Consider the following 13,391-nt stretch of genomic DNA (forward strand, 5'->3'; position numbering starts at 1 on the left):
TTAAGTACAAGAGGACTGACACTCTAACTTTCGATGATTTGAACCTCTCCTGTGAGTCCAATTTTAGATTACGATGCTTCACCTCAGGTCTACTGTATACCTTGGACCTTCTTATTGACGATGAAACACAGAAATTGCATCAGAATTTAATACAGACGCCACAATGCCGACATAAGTACAAGAGGACTGACACTCTCACTTTCTATGATTTGAACCTCTCCTGTGAGACCAATTTTAGATTCCGATGCTTCACTTCAGATTTACTGTATCCCTTGGACCTTCTTATTGCCGATGAGACACAGAAATTGCATCCGAATATAATACAAAAGGCACAATGCCGACTTAAGTACAAGAGGACCGACACTCTCACTTTCTATGATTTGAACCTCTCCTGTGAGTCCATTTTTAGATTCCGATGCTTCACTTAAGGTTTACTGTATCACCTGGACTTTCTTATTGACGATTGAACACAGAAATAGCATCCGAATTTAATACAAAAGGCACAATGCCGACTTAAGTACAAGAGGACTGACACTCTAACTTTCTATGATTTGAAGCTCTCCTGTGAGTCCAGTTTCAGATTCCGATGCTTCACTTCAGGTTTACTGTATCACTTGGACCTTCATATTGACGATGAAATACAGAAATTGCATCCGAATTTAATGCAAAAGGCACAATGCCGACTTAAGTACAAGAGGACTGACACTATAACTTTCTATGATTTGAACCTCTCCTGTGAGTCCAGTTTTAGTTTTCGATGCATCACTTCAGGTTTACTGTATCCCTTGGACCTTCTTATTGACGATGAAACACAGAAATTGCATCCGAATTTAATACAAAGGGCACAATGCCGACTTAAGTACAAGAGGACTGACACTCTCACTTTCTATGATTTGAACCTCTCCTGTGAGTCCAGTTTTAGATTCCGATGCTTCACTTCAGGTTTACTGTATCCCTTGGACCTTCTTATTGACGATGAAACACAGAAATTGCAACCGAATTTAATACAAAAGGCACAATGCCGACTTAAGTACAAGAGGACTGACACTCTAACTTTCTATGATTTGAACCTCTCCTGTGAGTCCAGTTTTAGATTCCGATGCTTCTCTTCAGGTTTACTGTATACCTTGGACCTTCTTATTGTCGATGAAACACAGAAATTGCATCCGAATTTAATACAAAAGGCACAATACCGACTTAAGTACAAGAGGACTGACACTCTCACTTTCTATGATTTGAACCTCTCCTGTGAGTCCAGTTTTAGATTCCGATGCTTCGCTTCAGGTTTACTGTATACCTTGGACCTTCTTATTGGCGATGAAACACAGAAATTGCATCCAAATTTAAAACAAAAGGCACAACGCCGACTTAAGTATAAGAGGACTGACACTCTAACTTTCTATGATTTGAACCTCTCCTGTGAGTCCAGTATTAGATTCCGATCCTTCACGTCAGGATTACTGTATACCTTGGACCTTCGTATTGACGATGAAACACAGAAATTGCATCAGAATTTAATACAGAAGGCCCAATGCCGACTTAAGTACAAGAGGACTGACACTCTCACTTTCTATGATTTCAACCTCTCCTGTGAGTCCAATTTTAGATTCCGATGCTTCACTTCAGATTTACAGTATCCCTTGGACCTTCTTATTGACGATGAGACACAGAAATTGCATCCGAATATAATACAAAAGGCACAATGCTGACTTAAGTACAAGAGGACTGACACTCTAACTTTCTATGATTTTAACCTCTCCTGTGAGTCCAGTTTTAGATTCCGATGCTTCACTTCAGGTTTACTGTATACCTTCCACCTTCTCATTGACGATGAAACACAGAAATTGCATCCGAATTTAATACAAATGGCACAATGACGACTAAATACAAGAGGACTGACTTTCTAACTTTCTATGATTTGAACCTCTCCTGTGAGACCAGTTTTAGATTCCGATGCTTCACTTCAGGTTTACTGTATCCCTTGTACCTTCATATTGACGATGAAACTCAAAGATTGCATCCGAATATAATACAAAAGGCTCAATGCCGACTTAAGTACAAGAGGACTGACACTCTAACTTTCTATGATTTGAACCTCTCCCGTGAGTCCAGTTTTAGATTCCGATGCTTCACTTCAGGTTTACTGTATACCCGGACCTTCTTATTGACGATGAAACAAACAAATTGCATCCGAATTTAATTCAAAAGGCACAATGCCGACTTAAGTACAAGAGGGCTGACACTCACTTTGTATGATTTGAACCTCTCCTGTGAGTCCAGTTTAAGATTTCGATGCTACACTTCAGGTTTACTGTATACCATGGACCTTCTTATTGACGATGAAACACAGAAATTGCATCCGAATGTCATACAATAGGCACAATGGCGACTTAAGTACAAGAGGACTGACACTCTAAATTTCTATGATTGGAACCTCTCCTGTGGGTCCAGTTTTAGATTACGATGCTTCACTTCAGGTTTACTGTATCCCTTGGATCTTCTTATTGACGATGAAACACAGAAATTGCAACCGAATTTAATACAAAAGGCACAATGCCGACGTAAGTACAAGAGGACTGACACTCTCACTTTCTATGATTTGAACCTATCCTGTGATTCCAGTTTTAGATTCCGATGCGTCACTTGAGGTTTACTGTATCCCTTGGGCATTCTTATTGACGATGAAACACAGAAATTGCATCCGAATTTAATCCAAATGATCATTGCCGACTTAAGTACAAGAGGACTGACACTCTAAGTTTCTGTGATTTGAACTTCCCCTGTGAGTCCAGTTTTAGATTCCGTTGCTTCACTTTAGGTTTACTGTATACCTTGGACCTTCTTATTGACGATGAAACACAGAAATTGCATCCGAATTTAATACAAAAGGCACAATGCTGACCAAAGTACAAGAGGACTGTCACTCACACATTCTATGGTTTGAGCCTCTCCTGTGAGTCCAGTTTTACATTCCAATGCTTCACTTCATGTTTACTGTATACCTTGGACCTTCATATTGACGATGAAACACAGAAATTGCAACCGAATTTAACACAAAAGGCACAATGCCGACTTAATACAAGAGGACTGACTTTCTCACTTTCTATGATTTGAACCACTCCTGCGAGTCCAGTTTTAGGTTCCGATGCTTCACTTCAGGTTTACTGTATCCCTTGTACCTTTTAATTGACGATGAAACTCAGAAATTGCATCCGAATATAATACAAAAGGCACAATGCCGACTTAAGTACAAGAGGACTGACACTCTAACTTTCTATGATTGGAGCTTCTCCCGTGAGTCCAGTTTTAGATTCCGATGCTTCACTTCAGGATTATTGTATACCTTGGACCTTCTTATTGACGATGAAACACCGAAAATGCATCCGAATTTAATACAAAAGGCACAATGCCGACTTTAGTACAAGAGGACTCACACTCTAACATTCTATGATTAGAACCTCTCCTGTGAGTCCAGTTTTAAATTACGATGCTTCACCTTAGGTCTACTGTATAACTTGGACCTTCTTGTTGACGATGAAACACAGAAATTGCATCCGAATTTAATACAAAAGGCAAATGCCGACTTAAGTACAAGAGGACTGACACTCTAACTTTCTATGATTGGAACCTCTCCTGTGAGTCCAGTTATAGATTCTGATGCTTCACTTCAGGATTATTGTATACCTAGGACCTTCTTATTGACGATGAAACACAGAAAATGCATCCGAATTTAATACAAAAGCCACAATGCCGACTTAAGTACAAGAGGACTGACACTCTAATATTCTATGATTTGAACCACTCCTGTGAGTCCAGTTTTAGATTACGATGCTTCACTTCAGGTCTACTGTATACCTTGGACCTTCTTTTGGGCGATGAAACACAGAAATTGCATCCGAATTTAATGTAAAAGGCACAATGCCGACATAAGTACAAGAGGACTGACACTCTAACTTTCTATGATATGAACCTCTCCTGTGAGTCCAGTTTTAGATTTCGATGCTACACCTCAGTTTTACTGTATACCATGGACCTTCTTATTGACGATGAAACACAGAAATTGCATCCGAATTTAATACAAAAGGCACAATGCCGACATATGTACAAGAGGACTGACACTCTCACTTTCAATGATTTGAACCTCTCCTGTGATTCCAGTTCCAGATTCCGATGCGTCACTTGAGGTTTACTGTATCCCTTGGACATTCTTATTGACGATGAAACACAGAAATTGCATCCGAATTTAATACAAAAGGCACAATGCTGACCAAAGTACAAGAGGACTGTCACTCACACATTCTATGATTTGAGCCTCTCCTGTGAGTCCAGTTTTAGATTGCAATGCTTCACTACATGTTTACTGTATACCTTGGACCTTCTTATTGACGATGAAACACAGAAATTGCAACCGAATTTAACACAAAAGGCACAATGCCGACTTAAGTACAAGAGGACTGACACTCTCAACTTCTATGATTTGAACCTCTCCTGTGAGTCCAGTTTTAGATTCCGATGCTTCACCTCAGGTTTACTGTATCCCTTGGACCTTCTTATTGACGATGCAACACAGAAATTGCATACAAATTTAACAAAAAAGGCACAATGCCGACTTAATATAAGAGGACTGACTTTCTCACTTTCTATGATTTTAACCACTCCTGTGAGTCCAGTTTTAGATTCCGATGCTTCACTTCAGGTTTACTGTATCCCTTGTACCTTTTAATTGACGATGAAACTCAGAAATTGCATCCGAATATAATACAATAGGCACAATGCCGACTTAAGTAAAAGAGGACTGACAGTCTAATATTCTATGATTTGAACCTCTCCCGTGAGTCCAGTTTTAGATTCCGATGCTTCACTTCAGAATTATTGTATACCTTGGACCTTCTTATTGACGATGAAACACAGAAAATGCATCCGAATTTATACAAAAGGCAAAATGCCGACTTAAGTACAAGGGGACTGACACTCTAACATCCTATGATTGGAACCTCTCCTGTGAGTAGAGTTTTAGATTACGATGCTTCACCTCAGGTCTACTGTATACCTTGGACCTTCTTATTGACGATGAAAGACAGAAATTGCATCCGAATTTAATACAAAAGGCACAATGTCGACTTAAGTACAAGAGGACTGACACTCTAACTTTCTATGATTGAAACCTCTCCCGTGAGTCCAGTTTTAGATTCCGATGCTTCACTTCAGAATTATTGTATACCTAGGACCTTCTTATTGACGATGAAACACAGAAAATGCATCCGAATTTAATACAAAAGGCACAATGCCGACTTAAGTACAAGAGGACTGACACTCTAATACTCTTTGATTTGAACCTCTCCTGTGAGTCCAGTTTTAGATTACGATGCTTCACTTCAGGTCTACTGTATACCTTCGACCTTCTTATTGACGATGAAACACAAAAATTGCATCCGAATTTAATACAAAAGGCACAATGCTGACTTAAGTACAAGAGGACTGACACTCTAACATTCTATGATTGGAACCTCTCCTGTGAGTCCAGTTTTAGATTCCGATGCTTCACTTCAGGTTTACTGTATCCCTTGGTCCTTCTTATTGACGATGAAACACAGAAATTGCAACCGAATTTAATACAAAAGGCACAACGCCGACTTAAGTACAAGAGGACTGACATTCTAACTTTCTATGATTTTAACCTCTCCTGTGAGTCCAGTTTTAGATTCCGATGCTTCTCTTCAGGTTTACTGTATACCTTGGACCGTCTTATTGTCGATGAAACACAGAAATTGCATCCGAATTTAATACAAAAGGCACAATACCGACTTAAGTACAAGAGGACTGACACTCTCACTTTCTATGATTTGAACCTCTCCTGTGAGTCCAGTTTTAGATTCCGATGCTTCGCTTCAGGTTTACTGTATACCTTGGACCTTCTTATTGGCGATGAAACACAGAAATTGCATCCAAATTTAAAACAAAGGCACAATGCCGACTTAAGTACAAGAGGACTGACACTCTAACTTTCTATGATTTGAACCTCTCCTGTGAGTCCAGTATTAGATTCCGATGCTTCACGTCAGGATTACTGTATACCTTGGACCTTCGTATTGACGATGCAACACAGAAATTGCATACAAATTTAACAAAAAAGGCACAATGCCGACTTAATACAAGAGGACTGACTTTCTCACTTTCTATGATTTGAATCACTCCTGTGAGTCCAGTTTTAGATTCCGATGCTTCACTTCAGGTTTACTGTATCCCTTGTACCTTTTAATTGACGATGAAACTCAGAAATTGCATCCGAATATAATACAATAGGCACAATGCCGACTTAAGTACAAGAGGACTGACAGTCTAATATTCTATGATTTGAACCTCTCCCGTGAGTCCAGTTTTAGATTCCGATGCTTCACTTCAGGATTATTGTATACCTTGGACCTTCTTATTGACGATGAAACACAGAAAATGCATCCGAATTTAATACAAAAGGCACAATGCCGACTTAAGTACAAGAGGACTGACACTCTAACATCCTATGATTGGAACCTCTCCTGTGAGTAGAGTTTTAGATTACGATGCTTCACCTCAGGTCTACTGTATACCTTGGACCTTCTTATTGACGATGAAAGACAGAAATTGCATCCGAATTTAATACAAAAGGCACAATGTCGACTTAAGTAGAAGAGGACTGACACTCTAACTTTCTATGATTGAAACCTCTCCCGTGAGTCCAGTTTTAGATTCTGATGCTTCACTTCGGGATTATTGTATACCTAGGACCTTCTTATTGGCGATGAAACACAGAAAATGCATCCGAATTTAATACAAAAGGCACAATGCCGACTTAAGTACAAGAGGACTGACACTCTAATATTCTTTGATTTGAACCTCTCCTGTGAGTCCAGTTTTAGATTACGATGCTTCACTTCAGGTCTACTGTATACCTTCGACCTTCTTATTGACGATGAAACACAAAAATTGCATCCGAATTTAATACAAAAGGCACAATGCTGACTTAAGTACAAGAGGACTGACACTCTAACTTTCTATGATTTGAACCTCTCCTGTGAGTCCAATTTTAGATTACGATGCTTCACCTCAGGTCTACCGTATACCTTGGACCTTCTTATTGACGATGAAACACAGAAATTGCATCAGAATTTAATACAGACGCCACAATGCCGACATAAGTACAAGAGGACTGACACTCTCACTTTCTATGATTTGAACCTCTCCTGTGAGACCAATTTTAGATTCCGATGCTTCACTTCAGATTTACTGTATCCCTTGGACCTTCTTATTGCCGATGAGACACAGAAATTGCATCCGAATATAATACAAAAGGCACAATGCCGACTTAAGTACAAGAGGACCGACACTCTCACTTTCTATGATTTGAACCTCTCCTGTGAGTCCATTTTTAGATTCCGATGCTTCACTTAAGGTTTACTGTATCACCTGGACTTTCTTATTGACGATTGAACACAGAAATAGCATCCGAATTTAATACAAAAGGCACAATGCCGACTTAAGTACAAGAGGACTGACACTCTAACTTTCTATGATTTGAAGCTCTCCTGTGAGTCCAGTTTTAGATTCCGATGCTTCACTTCAGGTTTACTGTATCCCTTGGACCTTCATATTGACGATGAAATACAGAAATTGCATCCGAATTTAATGCAAAAGGCACAATGCCGACTTAAGTACAAGAGGACTGACACTATAACTTTCTATGATTTGAACCTCTCCTGTGAGTCCAGTTTTAGTTTTCGATGCATCACTTCAGGTTTACTGTATCCCTTGGACCTTCTTATTGACGATGAAACACAGAAATTGCATCCGAATTTAATACAAAGGGCACAATGCCGACTTAAGTACAAGAGGACTGACACTCTCACTTTCTATGATTTGAACCTCTCCTGTGAGTCCAGTTTTAGATTCCGATGCTTCACGTCAGGTTTACTGTATCCCTTGGACCTTCTTATTGACGATGAAACACAGAAATTGCAACCAAATTTAATACAAAAGGCACAATGCCGACTTAAGTACAAGAGGACTGACACTCTAACTTTCTATGATTTGAACCTCTCCTGTGAGTCCAGTTTTAGATTCCGATGCTTCTCTTCAGGTTTACTGTATACCTTGGACCTTCTTATTGTCGATGAAACACAGAAATTGCATCCGAATTTAATACAAAAGGCACAATACCGACTTAAGTACAAGAGGACTGACACTCTCACTTTCTATGATTTGAACCTCTCCTGTGAGTCCAGTTTTAGATTCCGATGCTTCGCTTCAGGTTTACTGTATACCTTGGACCTTCTTATTGGCGCTGAAACACAGAAATTGCATCCAAATTTAAAACAAAAGGCACAACGCCGACTTAAGTATAAGAGGACTGACACTCTAACTTTCTATGATTTGAACCTCTCCTGTGAGTCCAGTATTAGATTCCGATGCTTCACGTCAGGATTACTGTATACCTTGGACCTTCGTATTGACGATGAAACACAGAAATTGCATCAGAATTTAATACAAAAGGCCCAATGCCGACTTAAGTACAAGAGGACTGACACTCTCACTTTCTATGATTTCAACCTCTCCTGTGAGTCCAATTTTAGATTCCGATGCTTCACTTCAGATTTACAGTATCCCTTGGACCTTCTTATTGACGATGAGACACAGAAATTGCATCCGAATATAATACAAAAGGCACAATGCTGACTTAAGTACAAGAGGACTGACACTCTAACTTTCTATGATTTGAACCTCTCCTGTGAGTCCAGTTTTAGATTCCGATGCTTCTCTTCAGGTTTACTGTATACCTTGGACCTCCTTATTGTCGATGAAACACAGAAATTGCATCCGAATTTAATACAAAAGGCACAATACCGACTTAAGTACAAGAGGACTGACACTCTCACTTTCTATGATTTGAACCTCTCCTGTGAGTCCAGTTTTAGATTCCGATGCTTCGCTTCAGGTTTCCTGTATACCTTGGACCTTCTTATTGGCGATGAAACACAGAAATTGCATCCAAATTTAAAACAAAAGGCACAATGCCGACTTAAGTACAAGAGGACTGACACTCTAACTTTCTATGATTTGAACCTCTCCTGTGAGTCCAGTATTAGATTCCGATGCTTCACGTCAGGATTACTGTATACCTTGGACCTTCGTATTGACGATGAAACACAGAAATTGCATCAGAATTTAATACAGAAGGCCCAATGCCGACCTAAGTACAAGAGGGCTGACACTCTCACTTTCTATGATTTTAACCTCTCCTGTGAGTCCAATTTTAGATTCCGATGCTTCACTTCAGATTTACTGTATCCCTTGGACCTTCTTATTGACGATGAGACACAGAAATTGCATCCGAATATAATACAAAAGGCACAATGCTGACTTAAGTACAAGAGGACTGACACTCTAATTTTCTATGATTTGAACCTCCCCTGTGAGTCCAGTTTTAGATTCCGATGCTTCACTTCAGGTTAACTGTATACCTTGGACCTTCTTATTGACGACGAAACACAGAAATTTCATCCGAATTTAATACAAAAGGCCCAATACCGACTTAAGTACAAGAGGACTGACACTCTCACTTTCTATGATTTGAACCTCTCCTGTGAGTCCAGTTTTAGATTCCGATGTTTCACTTCAGCTTTACTGTATACGTTGGACCTTCTTATTGACGATGAAACACAGAAATTGCATCAGAATTTAATACAGAAGGCACAATGCCGACTTAAGTACAAGAGGACTGACACTCTAACTTTCTATGATTTGAACCTCTCCTGTGAGTCCAGTTTTAGATTCCGATGCTTCACTTCAGGTGTACTGTAATCCTTGGACCTTCTTATTGACGATGAAACACAGAAATAGCATCGGAATTAAATACAAAAGGCACAATGCCGAATTAAGTACAAGAGGACTGACAACCTCACTTTCTATGACTTGAACCTCTCCTGTGAGTCCAGTTTTAGATTCCGATGCTTCACTTCAGGTATACTGTTTCCCTTGGACCTGCTTATTGACGATGAAACACAGAAATTGCATCCGAATTTAATACATAAGGTACAATGCCGACTTAAGTACAAGAGGACTGACACTCTAACATTCAATGCTTGGAACCTCTCCTGTGAGTCCAGTTTTAGATTCCGATGTTTGTCTTCAGGTTTACTGTATACCTTGGACCTTGTTATTGACGATGAAGCACAGAAATTGCATCCGAATTTAATACAAAAGGTACAAAGCCGACTTACGTAAAAGAGGACTGACACTCTCACTTTCTATGATTTGAACCTCTCCTGTGAGTCCAGTTTTAAATCACGATGCTTCACTTCAGGTTTGCTGTATACCTTGGACCTTCTTATTGACGATGAACCACAGAAATTGCATCCGAATTTAATACACAAGGCACAATGCCGGCTTAAGTACAAGAGGACTGACACTCTCACTTTCTATGATTTGAACCTCTCCTGTGAGTCTAGTTTTAGATTCCAATGCTTCACTTCAGGTTTACTGTATCCCTTGGACCTTCTTATTGGCGATGAAACACAGAAATTGCATCCGAATTTAATACAAAAGGCACAATGCCGACTGAAGTACAAGAGGACTGACACTCTCACTTTCAATGATTTGAACCTCTCCTGTGAGTCCAGTTTGAGATTCCTATGCTTCACTTCAGGTTTACTGTATCCCTTGGACCTTCATATTGACGATGAAACACAGAAATTGCATCCGAATTTAATACAAAAGGCACGATGCCGACTTAAGTACAAAAGGACTGACACTCTAACTTTCTATGATTTGAACCTCTCCTGTGAGTCCAGTTTTAGATTCCGATGCTTCACTTCAGGGTTACTATATACCTTGGACCTTCTTATTGACGATGAAACACAGAAATTTCATCCGAATGTAATACAAAAGGCACAATACCGACTTAAGTACAAAAGGACTGACACTCTCACTTTCTATGATTTGAACCTCTCCTGTGAGTCCAGTTTTAGATTACGATGCTTCACATCAGGTTTACTGTATACCTTGCACCTTCTTATTGACGATGAGACACAGATATTGCATCCGAATTTAATACAAAAGGCACAATGCCGACTTAAGTACAAGAGGACTGACACTCTCACTTTCTATGATTTGAACCTCTCCTGTGAGTCCAGTTTTAGATTCCGATGCTTCACTTCAGGTTTACTGTATCCCTTGGACCTTCTTATTGACGATGAAACACCGCAATTGCATCCGAATTTAATACAAAAGGCACAATGTCGACTTAAGTACAAGAAGACTGACACTTTAACTTTCTTTGATTTGAACCTCTTCTGTGAGTCCAGTTTTAGATTCAGATGCTTCACTTCAGGTTTACTGTATACCTTGGACCTTCATATTAACGATGAAACACAGAAATTGCATCCGAAGTTAATACAAAAGGCACAATGCCGACTTAAGTACAAGAGGACTGACACTCTGACTTTCTATGGTTAGAACCTCTCCTGTGAGTCCAGTTTTAGATTTCGATGTTACACTTCAGGTGTACTGTATACCATGGACCTTATTGACGATGAAACACAGAAATTGCATTCGAATTTAACACAAAAGGCACAATGCCGACTTAAGTACAAGAGGACTGACACTCCCACTTTCTATGATTTGAACCTCTCCTGTGAGTCCAGTTTTAGATTCCGATACTTCACTACAGGTTTACTGTATCCTTTGGACCTTCTTATTGACGATAAAACACAGAAATTGCATCCGAATTTAATACAAAAGGCACAATGCCGACTTAAGTACAAGAGGACTCACACTCTAACTTTCTATGATTGGAACCTCTCCTGTGAGTCCAGTTTTAGATTCCGATGCTCCACTTCAGGTTTACTGTATACCTTGGACCTTCTTATTGACGATGAAACACAGAAATTTCATCCGAATTTAATACAAAAAAGCACAATGCCGACCTAAGTACAAGAGGACTGTCACTCACATATTCTATGATTTGAGCCTCTCCAGTGAGTCCAGTTCTAGTTTCCAATGCTTCACTTCAGGTTTACTGTATCCCTTGGACCTTCTTATTGACGATGAAACACAGAAATTGCATCCGAATTTAATACAAAAAGCACGATGCCGACTTAAGTACAAGAGGATTGACACTCTAACTTTCTATGATTTGAACCTCTCCTGTGAGTCCAGTTTTAGTTTCCGATGCTTCACTTCAGGTTTACTGTATCCCTTGGACCTTCTTATTGGCGATGAAACACAGAAATTGCATCCAAATTTAAAACAAAAGGCACAACGCCGACTTAAGTATAAGAGGACTGACACTCTAACTTTCTATGATTTGAACCTCTCCTGTGAGTCCAGTATTAGATTCCGATGCTTCACGTCAGGATTACTGTATACCTTGGACCTTCGTATTGACGATGAAACACAGAAATTGCATCAGAATTTAATACAGAAGGCCCAATGCCGACTTAAGTACAAGAGGACTGACACTCTCACTTTCTATGATTTTAACCTCTCCTGTGAGTCCAATTTTAGATTCCGATGCTTCACTTCAGATTTACTGTATCCCTTGGACCTTCTTATTGACGATGAGACACAGAAATTGCATCCGAATATAATACAAAAGGCACAATGCTGACTTAAGTACAAGAGGACTGACACTCTAACTTTCTATGATTTGAACCTCTCCTGTGAGTCCAGTTTTAGATTCCGATGCTTCTCTTCAGGTTTACTGTATACCTTGGACCTTCTTATTGTCGATGAAACACAGAAATTGCATCCGAATTTAATACAAAAGGCACAATACCGACTTAAGTACAAGAGGACTGACACTCTCACTTTCTATGATTTGAACCTCTCCTGTGAGTCCAGTTTTAGATTCCGATGCTTCGCTTCAGGTTTCCTGTATACCTTGGACCTTCTTATTGGCGATGAAACACAGAAATTGCATCCAAATTTAAAACAAAAGGCACAATGCCGACTTAAGTACAAGAGGACTGACACTCTAACTTTCTATGATTTGAACCTCTCCTGTGAGTCCAGTATTAGATTCCGATGCTTCACGTCAGGATTACTGTATACCTTGGACCTTCGTATTGACGATGAAACACAGAAATTGCATCAGAATTTAATACAGAAGGCCCAATGCCGACTTAAGTACAAGAGGACTGACACTCTCACTTTCTATGATTTTAACCTCTCCTGTGAGTCCAATTTTAGATTCCGATGCTTCACTTCAGATTTACTGTATCCCTTGGACCTTCTTATTGACGATGAGACACAGAAATTGCATCCGAATATAATACAAAAGGCACAATGCTGACTTAAGTACAAGAGGACTGACACTCTAATTTTCTATGATTTGAACCTCCCCTGTGAGTCCAGTTTTA

This window comes from Schistocerca americana, chromosome 10 (genome assembly GCF_021461395.2).
Source record: "Schistocerca americana isolate TAMUIC-IGC-003095 chromosome 10, iqSchAmer2.1, whole genome shotgun sequence".
Classification (NCBI taxonomy): Eukaryota; Metazoa; Arthropoda; class Insecta; order Orthoptera; family Acrididae; genus Schistocerca; species Schistocerca americana.